Source organism: Periophthalmus magnuspinnatus, chromosome 21, assembly GCF_009829125.3.
Source record: "Periophthalmus magnuspinnatus isolate fPerMag1 chromosome 21, fPerMag1.2.pri, whole genome shotgun sequence".
Taxonomy (NCBI): Eukaryota; Metazoa; Chordata; class Actinopteri; order Gobiiformes; family Gobiidae; genus Periophthalmus; species Periophthalmus magnuspinnatus.
This window is the reverse complement of record NC_047146.1, coordinates 16223514-16237501: the sequence shown is the minus strand read 5'-3', so window position 1 is coordinate 16237501 and position 13988 is coordinate 16223514.

Below are 13988 nucleotides of genomic sequence, written 5' to 3'. Positions count from 1 at the left end.
AGAAGTATGGAGTTCAAAAACACAGTGTAGCACTAAAATGTTATTATTAGTGTTATCAAATGGCATCACAAATTGGAACAGAGTGTTTTATGTTTGAGAGAAAACTTGGCCTAAATATGCAAGAGGTGTGCGTTAACCATGTGTGAATGAAACAAAACACAGCTCCGGGTGTGTTTGTGATGAGGAAACAACATTATAACATAGATCAGAAAATAGTGTAATATGGTTCCTGATGAAGAACTGACAAAGAACTGATAAACTAACAGATGCATTTCAGAACATGTTTGCAGAGGTCTAAACTACAGGTACAGTTTTTGAGACTTCCACCAACTCAAATTGGAATTTTGAGTCGATAACGATAAATTGTGCAGCCATACTAAATTAATTGCCAGGACCACAAGACTGGGTGCAAATCTGAGCGTAACTGTTGTTTTAAGTTCCCCATATGTCGAATCACTCCTTTGTATGGTCATGTTAGCATAGCAAGCCCCCTACAGCCCCAGAATGTGCCGCGTGATGACTGACTGTCAAGCACAATTTCACATATTCCTAACATTCTGTGAGCTGTTTTAGGCCTGATGCAAATTCTATTAAACAGCCCATTTGAATCATTACACCAGTGTTTATGTACGCACCAGTCGACCAAGCCATGTCGCTTCTTTCCTTATCCATCCAGCATCTCTTTATTTATCTTTACCTTTGTGCAACCAGGGAATATCGCTGTTTTTGTTGGCTTTGTGTTATCGACATTCCCTTAAGTCCACAACAGAGAGACACAATTCCCATTTGCCCCCCTTTAAAGCCAAGTAAACACAACAACTGGGCAAAGCGTGTAAACCTAGCCCTGCAGCTAACGACATTCAAATGTTTGTTTAACGTACAGGCTAGCGGGTTAGCGAGGATGACAGGCTCCTTTGCACCCAAATTGTCTCCAGGATAATTCAATCCAAGCTAAATTAGAACCAAAAAACGCTAACAAGTGCCTGATCCCAGATGGGTAAGGCCTCTTCGGAATGGGCTGGTCGATGTTTATCCGTACAGAGCTAAAGAAGGAAATCAGATAGCTCGCATTCCCAAAAGCTTATTCCCTTGGCCCATCGGGGGATATGCTGCCTATTTGCTGCTCAGCTCCCCGGTATTAGCACAAGCTTAGCGGACAAACAAAAATGCTGGGTGCTAGTGGATCGTCTTGCTACCGGGCGATGTTGGGAAAACCGCGCGTTCCCTCAGCACGAAAGCATGTGGTGGTCTGGGTAAATGGAGGGATCAGTGGATTGCAGGGAAGATTTAACATGGAAAAAAAGGTTTTAAGTAATTGAAATGAAATTCACAAAATGGATCATAGTGCAAATACATCCAAAAAAAACATTAAAAATAAGTTGTGATTGTAATCGTAGGCTGCTCATAATCAAGAAAGTGGATGAAGAAATGAAACTTGAAATTCAACAAGTGAAAATGTAAAAAAAAAAATAAAAAGTTCATTATCTGTAAATATAACTTAACTATCACTTTCAGAAAACATTAAAAGTTATAAAGAGTACATCAACAGAGTGAAATCCCCAGGTAGTATTGGACCTTTCTGTGTGGGCTCGGAATCAATGGTGGAAGGCAACGAAGTAAAAGTAGTAAAGCACTGTACTCAAGTAGAATTTTTAGGTGTCTATACTTTACTTAAGTATATTTTACAGTGGATATACAGTGGTTTTTAATTTTACGTCACTAGATTTTAGAGCAGTATCTGTACTTTCTGCTACATTTTTTAACTGGATTGAAAAGTAAAAAGTACTTTTCATATGATTTAAGGGGTTATTTTTACCATGTTCGTGGTAACATCATGACTTAAGTTTTCGAGTTCAAGCTTCAGCTTTGAGCAAAACAAAAATAAATACACAAAATTCATGAGAAAAATTAAGAAATGGATTTGTATTGTTTCTGTTGATCAAATTATGAATCATTTTTTAATCAGTGTCACTAACATTTAACACTTTAGCAAATTAAGAACAGCTTTACTTAAGTAGATTTTTTCATGTGATACTTTTATTTTCACTTGAGTAACTTTTTACCTCTGTGTCTGTACTTTTACTTGAGTACTTCCATACTGCTTGGAATCTTCACAACTTGTCTTGATGCTTTCCTTCCACCACCTGCTTGTCTCCATGGAGATGTTATTGCTTTGTCTGGAATGTTCCACAGCATGTCAAGTTTGTCTGTCTTGCACTCATTCAATTTCAACTTAACTAGTTCATTTTGCACGGTTTGCAGTGGTTTGAGGTTATTCCTCACTGACTTTATGCATTCTGAGCATCTTAATTATTCACTTCAAGTTTATAAGTGCTTTTCATAATGCTAACAACTATTGCCATACTAACCATGCACTTCCTGACAATAAACACTTTATAATTAAATGCAGACAGTACACAATGAACATAATTTGAGCTCGGGAGCTGCTTATGTGCAAACATGAAGCAGGAAGTGTAAGAGGAACAACAAAACACATTTTAATCCAGACGGTGATTCCAAACTCACTCCCACATTTCCTCCTCCGCCTACGTCCTGTCTCCTAATTATTCACTGCAAGTGTATAAGTGCTTTTCTCAACTTTCAGAGCCCGGTCACAGCAATGCTAACAACAACTCCCATGCTAACCATGCACTTCCTGATTATCGGACAATAACACGCTTTATAATTAGATGCAGACAGTACACAGCGAACATAATTTGACCTCGAGAGCTGCCTATACAGGCAAACTTTGCTCAAATACATGGATACAGGCTCTTTAATTATGCAAACATGAACCAGGAAGTGTAATCCAGATGGTGATTCCAAACTCACTCCCACATTTCCTTCTTCTTCTCCTCCTGTCTGTCTTATTCACTCATGGAATCCCTGATGGCAGTCTGATCCCCTTGTCCTGCCCTGCTACACTGCTCCGCGCTACAGCTGAATGCTAATGCCCATCGATCTTGCCGCAGACATAACATTTCAATCACAGAGACAGCATCCTCCCAACCCTAAAACCTGTTCCAATCAATGTGCAATAACCATAAAAGCTATCGAGCTGCGGGATTGGACAGGGCAAAAGTGGGCGGGATTTACAACGGCATCACTTCTCACTGCGGGGTCCAAATGTTGCAGGGAACACAAAAGTAGTTTTTCACAGCCTTAATTTAAGCACATAACACTACCCATGTGCACTGTGTTTTGGTATTGTGTGTATTTTTGTGGATATTTATATTGTTTGATTGATATGTTTATTTTGTTAACATCAGAATTCTCAATTAAAAGCCAATCCATATTGTCTTGATAGAAGCCTACATTAACATCTGTTTGCAATATTTACAATGTTTGACAAGAACTGATTAAAGCAAAAAATAAAATAAAATAAAATAAAAAATAATAATGTCAATAATAATAATAATAATAATAATAATAATAATAATAACAATAACAACATAGGATTACTTAAACGTATATGAATCTGTGTATTAACATGTGAGAATACATCTAAAAAACAGATAAATGGGTCCGCTAATTCTTTCTAGCAGAATTTACATTGGGAAGGGGATTCTTCAACTTCCATAAGAGTAGATGGAACAAAAGGTTTATAGTATGAAAGTGTGGCAATGTAGTATTTATACAATATATTATTATTTGTTTGCCCGGCAATTCCAAACTGATATCTGTCTGTATTTTTTATACAGATTGATGAGTCTGGTCCCCATGTCCTCTGTTGTGTCTCAAACCCGGTCAAACATGATCCTGCATTTTGTTTTTAATGACACATGTGAGACTAAGGAGCTCATTGGTGACACTTATCTCACTTCAGATTAACAGAGTTTAGTGCTTTGCCCTTTGATTCTGCAGAAATCTGCAATGTTTTTCAGCCTCCTGCCATATTGTTTTTTCCTTTATTATTTCCGATAAGGACGGACCATGCCTGCCCCCAACTGGCTAATCCACCTGTCAGTCACGGCCATTTGAAAATAGGGAGATTTAGCGGTGACTCACATCTTCTTAAAGTATTGAAGTGCATGTTCTGGATCCCAGGCAAATTATTTGCCATTTGTTAATTGCCACCATTCAAAATGCAGTTTCAGATTGGTATTCAAAAACAATCTGCACAATTTTTCTGAGCAAAGAAGACTTTAAAAAATAATAATAATAATTCCTAGTTTGTGAAAGCAGAGATAGAAATGAGTTTGAGCCGAGCTAACCTAGCACAGGTCTGACTTACTGCAAATTGCTTTTAGCACTCGATTTCTCACCTTAATTAAAAGCAGGTGAATCGGCTTCATCGCTCAGAGCATCTGCTATCCACGACAGCCCAGAACAATGGTGTGTTTTTGCACCACTGCCTTGCACAGGTAGAGAGCGGGGTTGAACCGGGTCAAATGTAGCGTTTAACCTATCTGCGCATTCACAACAGGTTGGATGGGAAATTAGCTGCTTTTGTGGCAGGTATTCTAGTTAATTTTGGTGGCTGTACCGGTGGGTAGTTTCGGAGGACAAATAAACCATCCATCTGCCTGCACGGTGGTGGTGAGGGGCCGGTGCCTTTGTTTGCTGTGATCACTGAGCCAAAATGGGCTTGGGTATTAGTGGATTTGCTATGGTGAAATTTTCAGTCCAATGTCATTATAATTGTTGGTCCTGTAGCACCTTATTTGTCATTAGGTTTTGCATATTTTTATTCAAATACAGTGAATCAGTTGCCTAGGATCCAGAAAACACACTTTTTCAATGCTTTTATACAAAAATATGTGAGTGTGGTCAGCGGCCAGAATTCAGATGGCAGTGATTAACAGGTGGATTAACCGATCAGGAATACGCATGGTTCATCAGAGTGAATCACTATTATAGAATTTCACGAGCAGCAAAAATTATAAAACCTATAAATTCAGTTCAGATTTACCTATCTAGTCCTTACGTACTGTTTCGTGGTCAACCAATCATAGCCTGTTACCTTAACCTCTCAACCAATCACCTTCTCAAGGCATTCACATAAATACATACATCTCTTTGCTGTTGCATTCTGCCATTATTGCTGTAACTTATAGTCACTAGTCTATTTGTGCTTTTTATTGGCCTGTTCACCTCTCAGTCATGCAAATTGACCCAGACTATGCTATTTTAAAGTAGGAAAAGTTGATAGTCCGGCTGGCCAGGTTACATCTTCACCATTGGAGCAGAACCATCAGCCGCTTCATTTTACCTTCACCGAACCAGTGTCTGTGTACGTTTTTTCGTACATTATACAAAAATGATTCTTGTGAGCATTAAGCCATGTTAGAATGTTGTTACCTCACCAAGAACATACCTGGAGTTGTGTTTTGTTTCATTCACACATGTTTGAGTAACACTTTATTAGTCTGTCTATATTTCCAAAGCTCAAAATGCTCTTTTCCACCTTGTGATGTCATGAAGTTGTAGTTTTCAAGTTAACTGCCAACTTTTACCTTTTTAGTTCAGTTTTAGTGAAGGTGTATGGAGTTTAAAACACAGTGGAGCACTTCCTGTATTACCACATGATGACATCACAAGGTGGAACAGAGTGTTTTCTGTTTAAGAGAAGAACTCAGCCTTTATAGACAGGGTTTGTGTGTGGAGACAGACCAATTTATTGTTTGCCGATATATCAGCTGGCCGATATTTTGACTTTTTAACGTATTGCTATCGGCCTTAAATCTCCAGCATAGGCCGATATTTTGATTTGGTCAATCTGCTGCCTAAAAAAATACACACAAAACTTTAATACGAAGAGATAACTGCACAAAACATGACTACACTACTCTCCTAAAAGTTTGAGGTAAAAAGGGGCTTGGGTAGTAAATTTAATGTATATAATTTGAGAGAAATAATCAATATCGGCCCAAAATATCAGCAAACACTCGGTATTGGCACCGGCCATGAAAAAGCCCATATCAGTCGATGTCTTTTTGTACGTTAAACATGAATGAAACAAAACACAACTCTGGGTATGTTTATGTTAATGAAGAAACAACATTATAACATAGATTAGAAAATAGTGTAATATATGCCCTTCAAACAACCTCTGAACTCTTCACCTTTAACCTTTGCCATAAAACTTATAAATATCACATTTACCAAACTTTTCTGTGGATTACTCGTATTGATGGAGTCATTACCTTAATCCCATAATTCTAACGTAGATCAAGATGCAATTTTACTTAAACAGCAGACCAACTCTCAAGATCAAAATGAACTACAAAACGTCAAAGAAAGAAACATCCAACTGCGTTTAGGTCTGTTTTACATAGTGACTGACAGATGTGGAATGGCGTTGGGGCGGGACCAAGGGGCTTTAAGGTGAGATTTGATTGGTTGTTGGCTCAAATGGACAAATTACTCTCGCTTGGCAGAGGGTTGTAGAAATCTGCAGAGGGAAAATTGCAGCTCACATCTGTGCTGGTTTAGAATGCTTACAACTGTAATTCCTTAGTTTAATGGTGGAATTTAAGTTTGGAAGGTCAAAGGTGACGAAAGTACACATTTTGTACCGATACTTACTGCAAGCTGTAATCTTAAAAGGGGGGGTAGTATTCAAAATTTACTTGCATGAGGTTTCTACAAAGTTCAGCGTCGTTTCGTCCACATAAAAGTGCAGTACAGATATATTTTAAAAGCAGGTCTTGGGGTCAAAATGAGACTTCTGTTTGCTATTTGCATCGGATAATAACTCGTTTTTATCGTCTACAAACTAGGAAGCAATCAGGTGAACTGTTAGCATGCTAGCTGTTGTTAGCACTCCACTCTGGACTCTGAAAGTTGTGAACGCACTTATAAACTCATCGCGGTAACTGCAATGCTAGAAAATGAGGAATAAGTGTGGACTGCTGCCATTCACGTTTTTAAGACAGCAACAAAAAAACAAAAAAAAGTATATTGCTTTTAACTGATAACTGCTGTTCAGAGTCATACCTCGGTTTCCTAATGCATTTGTGAATTCCAATTTGTCACAGGGATGCGTTTATACACTTACTTTTTCGTTAATGTGGAAAATAAAAAATATCCCTAACGACTCCTAGCCTGCCATGAGTGCTACTTCCAGGTTTGCAATAAACAAAGTATTTTTACAATTAGACAAAGCACCGTGGGCTGTTTTCTTCACTATGAGCTGCTTTCACAAGTGGAATCCAGTCCAAATTACTGTTGCCGTCTGCCAGTGAGCTGAAAGCACTTTTATTTTATGTATTGTTGCTCTGACCTCTGTCCAATGTTCCTATAGCCTTCCACTCCAGTAAGCACGGCAATCAGGAAGCAATTTGAATATTCTCTTTGTCCGTATATAAAAACATATTACATTCATACATACATACATTCATACATATATTCTTTATTGATCCGTCTTGGAAATTTCATTCAGAGCATTTGACCTTTCCTTTTGTTCACCTCTTTCCGGGCGTTGCCATGCCCCAGTGTCATTTGGGTTGTATTATTTTGCATCTTGACAATAAATAAGCTCTATGTGGACTACAAAGCTGATTTAAATCCTCTCGGAGAATCAAATCATCCATCCATCCATTTTCTTCCGCTTATCCGGGGCCGGGTCGCGGGGGCAGCAGTCTAAGCAGGGACTCCAAACTTCCCTCACCCCGGACACGTCCTCCAGCTCCTCCGGTGGGACCCCAAGGCGTTCCCAGGCCAGCCGAGAGACATAGTCCCTCCAGCGTGTCCTGGGTCTTCCCCGAGGCCTCCTCCCGGTGGGACATGCCCAGAACACCTCCCTAGGGAGGCGTCCAGGAGGCATCCTGAGCAGATGCCCGAGGCACCTCAGCTGGCTCCTCTCAATGTGTAGGAGCAGCGGCTCTACTCCGAGCTCCTCCCGTGTGACCGAGCTCCTCACCCTATCCCTAAGGGTGCGCCCGGCCACTCTGCGGAGGAAACCCATTTCGGCAGCTTGTATCCGCGACCTTGTCCTTTCGGTCATTACCCAGAGCTCATGACCATAGGTGAGGGTAGGAACGTAAATTGACCGGTAAATCGAGAGCTTTGCCTTTGGACTCAGCTCCTTCTTTACCACAACGGACCGATACAGCGACCGCATCACTGCAGACGCTGCACTGATAAGCCTGTCAATCTCCCGCTTCATCCTTCCCTCACCCCCGAGATACTTGAACTCCTCCACTTGGGGCAGAGACTCACCACCCACCCGGAGAGGGGAATCAAATCAAATAACCTTATATCATATTTTAGCTGCGAAACTTCTCAAATTTTAAATGTATGAGATAACTGCTGAACTAGAAGTGCCAAAACAATAAAAGTGAGGTTTAGAAGCATTTAAAAAAAAAAAAAAAATCTTGAAATTATGTGACAGTTTAAAATAAAAATGATCATTTTATTACAGAAACAAATGTTGTATCCCAGTAAATTACAGAAAAGAAATAGTGCAATCAACCTTCATCTGCGTACTGGATTATAGGGATGTGTTGTACATGCAGACTTCGACCTCTGCTTTGAAACCGTTCTGTCTTTCACTTTGCCCTTCGTTTTATTATTGTATTATCTATGAAAAAGTGAGTTCTGTTCTGTTAGAAGAGAACAGCACTGTATGAAATTTATCTATAAGGGACTTTTTCAAAAACTGCCAGAATACATCATCAAAACTGAGACGGGAAAGAAGCTTTTAGCTGTTTTGCCTCACAAACACTCACTTAATAATGTGGTAATGAGCTTTAATACACACACCTGCTCTTGGTTTTAACTATTTCTATGGACTTGTATATTTGTTTTGTTTTTGTTGCATTTGGTCAGGACTACCGTAGCTGAAGGATTTTGTCTATTGTTTATGTTTCAGAACCTTCTAGCGGTAAGTCTTAAGTAGTAGCCTCCGTGTTGTCATGTGTAGCTACTTTCTTTCTTTACACTACTGGTCCAGGAGTCGAACCAGGAACCTTCTTGTTGTGAGATTGTTGAGAGATATTTCTTCATTTTACGCTACTGAACACCCCAAATTTTTATAACTTCCAAATATTACATACCTTCCAATTTGCTCTAGCCACATTTTAGCACGTCCCACTTTCTTCACAATCTTGAACACCTATCAAGGGGCCCGCTACCTCCTGCCTCGTAGCCCTCAATGTCACCCCTTATGACGGGTCATTTTTCTTACTGTATGTGGTGGAGCCAGCTGCCACTCACTTGTCACTGACCACTGAGCTCTGGGAAACATTCCTCCCGCGCTCGCAGCTAATCACCCTGTTTGTTCTTGCCCCATTCTCGAGTCGTGGACAAAATTGGAGCCATTAAGCTCTTTAAACCATGACCCTCATCTAATTATTTATATGTGGGAGAAAAGAGTTCATGGCTGGGCTGACAGAGCTGGCGTGCACTGCAAAATTTTGACCTTGAGTTTACAATAATCTGTACTGGGGCTTTTTTTTTTTTTTTTGGCACTTTATTAGATTAATACAATTGGTTGCAGTCCATTTAAAGGCCCGCTACCTCTTCATTTCTATGGAGAGGTTATTGCTTTTCTTAGAATGTTTCACAGTTGGGTATTTAACTTTTCTATGTTGATGGAGAAAATCATGTGACGCCACCAGGCCAAGTTACAGGTCAGATCTGTGGAGAGGTGACCCTGCTCAAAGTAATAATGCATGAGCTTTTAGCAACAAAAACACGTGTATTTGCTGGGTTTCAGATGACGTCAAAACATTCTGTAGGCAAATAATATTTAATACAGATGGGGGCAGCTAAAATAAATATTGTTTAAATGAAGTTTTTTGTGTTAAATAGTGAGTTCTTGGGTCTAATCACTAAAAGAAATGATCAGGTCCAATACGTGTGAATTTACCTTTTGGACATTTCATGGCAAAGTACAGTGTAATCTATAGGGAGAACTGTCTCTTGCGTATGAAAGTATAACTCTCATCACACTCGCGAATCTGAAAACCATCAGTTGAATAAATGCTAAGCTAAGTATGTGTAAAGCCATATTGTGAGATATTCCAGGCAGATTGATCTCCATGGAGACCAGCAGTGCACCTTTACATTCATGATATGCATCTTGATTTGAGTAGTTTTGACCAGTTAGGATGTATTTTGTTTAAGTATATGGTAATATATATAATATATAGGTTTTTGCTAACACTTTTTAAAATCGACAATACAATAAAAAAAACAACAACTCACAAATTCATTGAAACAAGGCAAAAAACAAATAAGTTCAGTAATAAAATAAGTTAAAATGAGTCCAAACTACATAAAGCAAGATACATATTTAGAATTCAAGTAATATTAACCCACGTACATTCTTTCTTTGCAGTGTGTGTCATGCAACTTGGATTTTTTTTTTTTTTTTTTTTTAGAGGCAGTTGGAGAGGGCGAGTGGAAAACCCTATGGAGCTTGCTTTTGCACAAACTCTACTGACATTACAGTTTTATAGTGAGGTCTCTAGGCTCTTTCTTTGTACCTCACCCTTGATGAGGAGGAGAAAACACAATTGTGCACACTCGGAATTGTAGAGCGCAAACAACTCCCAGTCCATACAAATAATGTGGGCTTGATGTAGTTCTTTTTTGTGCTAAGGTAGAAATACTGTAGACTCCACTGACACAGAAGGATTGGCGCGGTTTTTGGCTGTACGTGGGTTGCAGAGGTCGGAGAGGTTCGGGAGTCCGCAGTGAAGGCAGGGGTTGTTCAATCAATAAACGATCAAAGCACATTTAGTTCAAGTGTTGGGGAAAGAAGCGCGTGGAGCCTTGCATCTCATTCTGGTATTAGCAAGTTGGCGTTGATACTGCAGTATTTTGTGTGTGGTTCCTTCAGTGTTATCTGTTGGCTTGTTAATGTGATATTTCATGTTACCAGCTGGACTAGAAGTGTAGTTAAGTGTTAGGAGAAGGAGCTGGACCTGATTTTTACTCTCTTAAAATCGTGAAAATCAGAAATAGTTCGTTTTTAAATGGTCTGTAGTGGTTCAAAGCTATTCCTCACTTACCTTATGCTTTCCCATTATTCACAGTGATGAGTTTATAAAGCGCTAGCAGACGGAGTAGAGTTTTTCCATCACGGTAATGCTAATAACAACTAGTATCCTAACTTTTCACTGAGAACCATATCTTGAAAAATATTTGACACGAAGGGCTACAGTGGTCAATACAGTGGATAATTCAGATGGTGCATTTAATATAGTTTTTACTTCATACTTTAAATACGAATAGTAGGTCTGTGTGACAATGCAATGTGATGTTATTTAGGTTATATTGGTATAATTACTCAAATTTGCTGTAAAAAGTACTGATTACGATCAGTTGGGCCAGTTCACCTGAAGGTCTGAGGGCCAATAAAAACTGGTCTGAGGGCCACATTTAGCCCCTGGGCCATAGTTTGGACACTCCTACCCTAAACGATTCTTGGACAGTAAAATTCTTTCTAATTAGATGCAAACAGTACACTGTTAACTTACTTTGACCTCAAGAGCGGCTTATACAATATATCTGTAAATGGGTACAGGCCCTTTTGAGCAGCAGATGTGACATGGTAAGTAAAGGTTGGAATATTAATGAATCGATTATATAAAAGCTGTTCAACTTTGAAAATAGCAGCTATTATTCTTAGCTTTATTTACACTGCCTTAATTCTCATGCATTTTGTACAGTGAAAATGTCCAGTGTTAATTTTAAAGGTGCACTGTGTGACTTTTCTGGTGGAGTGTACCCCACTCGCTTTTCTCCATGAATTTGTTATTGTGTCGCCTGAAAATATTCTGGCTTTTGATTTTAATCTTGCAATACCTCAATAATAGGCATTTTTATTACTCAAAAATACCTTGAAAAAAACCTAGGTTGCCTCTCCGCAGACCTGACATGTGACTTAGACAGTTGCATCATCTGCTCCTCCAGAAGTTACATAATGCACATGTACATTTGTGGCCAAACCCTTGTTGTGTCCTTAGGCAAGACACCCACATTGCCTAGTATGAATTTGCTGTGTGTGTTGGTGGTGGTTGGAGGGGCCATAGTATAGAGTTAACAAATGTGTTATACTGTAGTAGCATTTTTTCCTCCACACAATAAACGGCACAAAAGATAGTCCAATGACATTCATCTAGTCTGCCGTTAATTTATTTTGATAGATTCTTCTCCTCCAGACCAAGGTTTAGTTTTCACTGGGACAAAGGACAACACACATCATCACTGGATTAAGACAACTGAAATACAGAAACATGCCCATGGGACTATAAACCGGGACGAGGGGGCTTTTTTACTCTTACGCACCTGCGATACTGTCCTGAAAAAGTCAGACTGCAGATGGCGCTGTCAATATTTCTCCACTTGTAGGAAAACGGCATCAAAACTTGTTTAAATCCGCTGAACAGAGATGTCAAAGCAACATCAGGTGACCACGCTGAGGAAGACCGCTAGTGAACCGACGAAACTGTCAAATTAACTGCCAAATTAACTGCCAAATTAAACCTTGGTCTGGAAAAAGAATCCATTAAAATAAAAATAAATGAATCCAAATCCACCCTAAAATTCAAAAGCTTTTCAGTTTTTCATAAGTTATCACGTCCTCCATATTTTTCACGTATAAATCACACATTCTGACCACATGACCAAGCTACACGTGAACATAAAAGTCCACGTGGATCGAAACTTCACGCTGGATTACATGAAAACTCGGTAGCCTTCCACACGGCCAGCACATGTTTGAGGCCAACATGTTTTTGTACGATGAGAACCTTTGAACTGCTCCAGCCCTGCGCGCGGGGGTTGAAGTGCGTCCTCGCTGGCCTTCAGAGCAGCTTCAATTTGATAAGAATAAACATGTTTTATTGATATGCTTCTCCTTGTGAGGATCAAGAGGTTTCCATGTGAGCGCTGGAGATATGGAGGACACGGGTGCGTTGGATGAAGATGACTACAAATGGGTGCATGGGTTGGTAATGGCTTATATAGTAAAATGCAAAAGTGCGATTTTAAATAAAATACTTTTTTCGAAATTGGCCACATTTGACATAAGCATGCAATTTTGTTTTTTGTGTTTTTGTTTTTTGTGAATCCGTTTTATTTCGATTTCTGACACATACTAATGTAATTACTTGTAAGTCTTCTTAGTCTGGAATTAATGCTTTATTGTATTTTGTTGTGTTGTCAGTGTTTGCAATACGACCCAATGCAGTGCGGTTAGGTAGGTAGGGTGGTGAGCAGGACAGGCAGGATCTGGGTACAAGAAAAACAGCAAAAAATCTAAAATACAGAAAAAAAAAATCAAAGTGAAGAACTACTAATAGCGTAGCTCATACTGGGAAGAAGTGGCTATGGAGCTGCTCTTCTTTTTTTCTCTTTTCTTTTTATTTAAGCAAAATGTATAATGAAATCAATATATAAAGTAATTACGTAAAGATGACAATGGACATATAATAAAATAAAATACAATCAAAATATAAAATTAAAATATAAATAAATATAAATACATTACAAAATATAAATACATTAAAATAAAATAAAAATAAATAAATAAAATAAAGTAAAATAAAATGCGTGTAACATATCCTATACTTGCATATTCACTTGTTTGTCAAAGTACTCACATCCCATGTCAAATGAAAAGTGTCCACATTCCCTCTTCAAATTAAAAAGTTCAAATTAAATTTTTTCTAGTTGGACATGTTTCATTATTTCATACAATAGATTAATGTAAATTGGAGGGGTTTTTTTTGTTTCCAATTCAATAAAATAAGTCTGACCAACAATGTTACACATTTTACAAATGGAGCTGCTCTTCTTCTACTGAGGTCGTGTGTAAATGGAAGCCAGGCGTGCAGTCAGTAGCCACGCCCAGACAGGATGAGGCGGAGACAAGTGGAAAAACTGGACTGGACCGGGGCACACTGTGACATTTGTATTGTGTTGTATTGCATTGCAATGTTTATTTGTTTATTTTATTCATGAATTTGGTGTGGGTGAGTGTTGGCGGTGGTCGGAGGAGCCATCACATGGAGTTTTCCAGTGCATTATAGTAA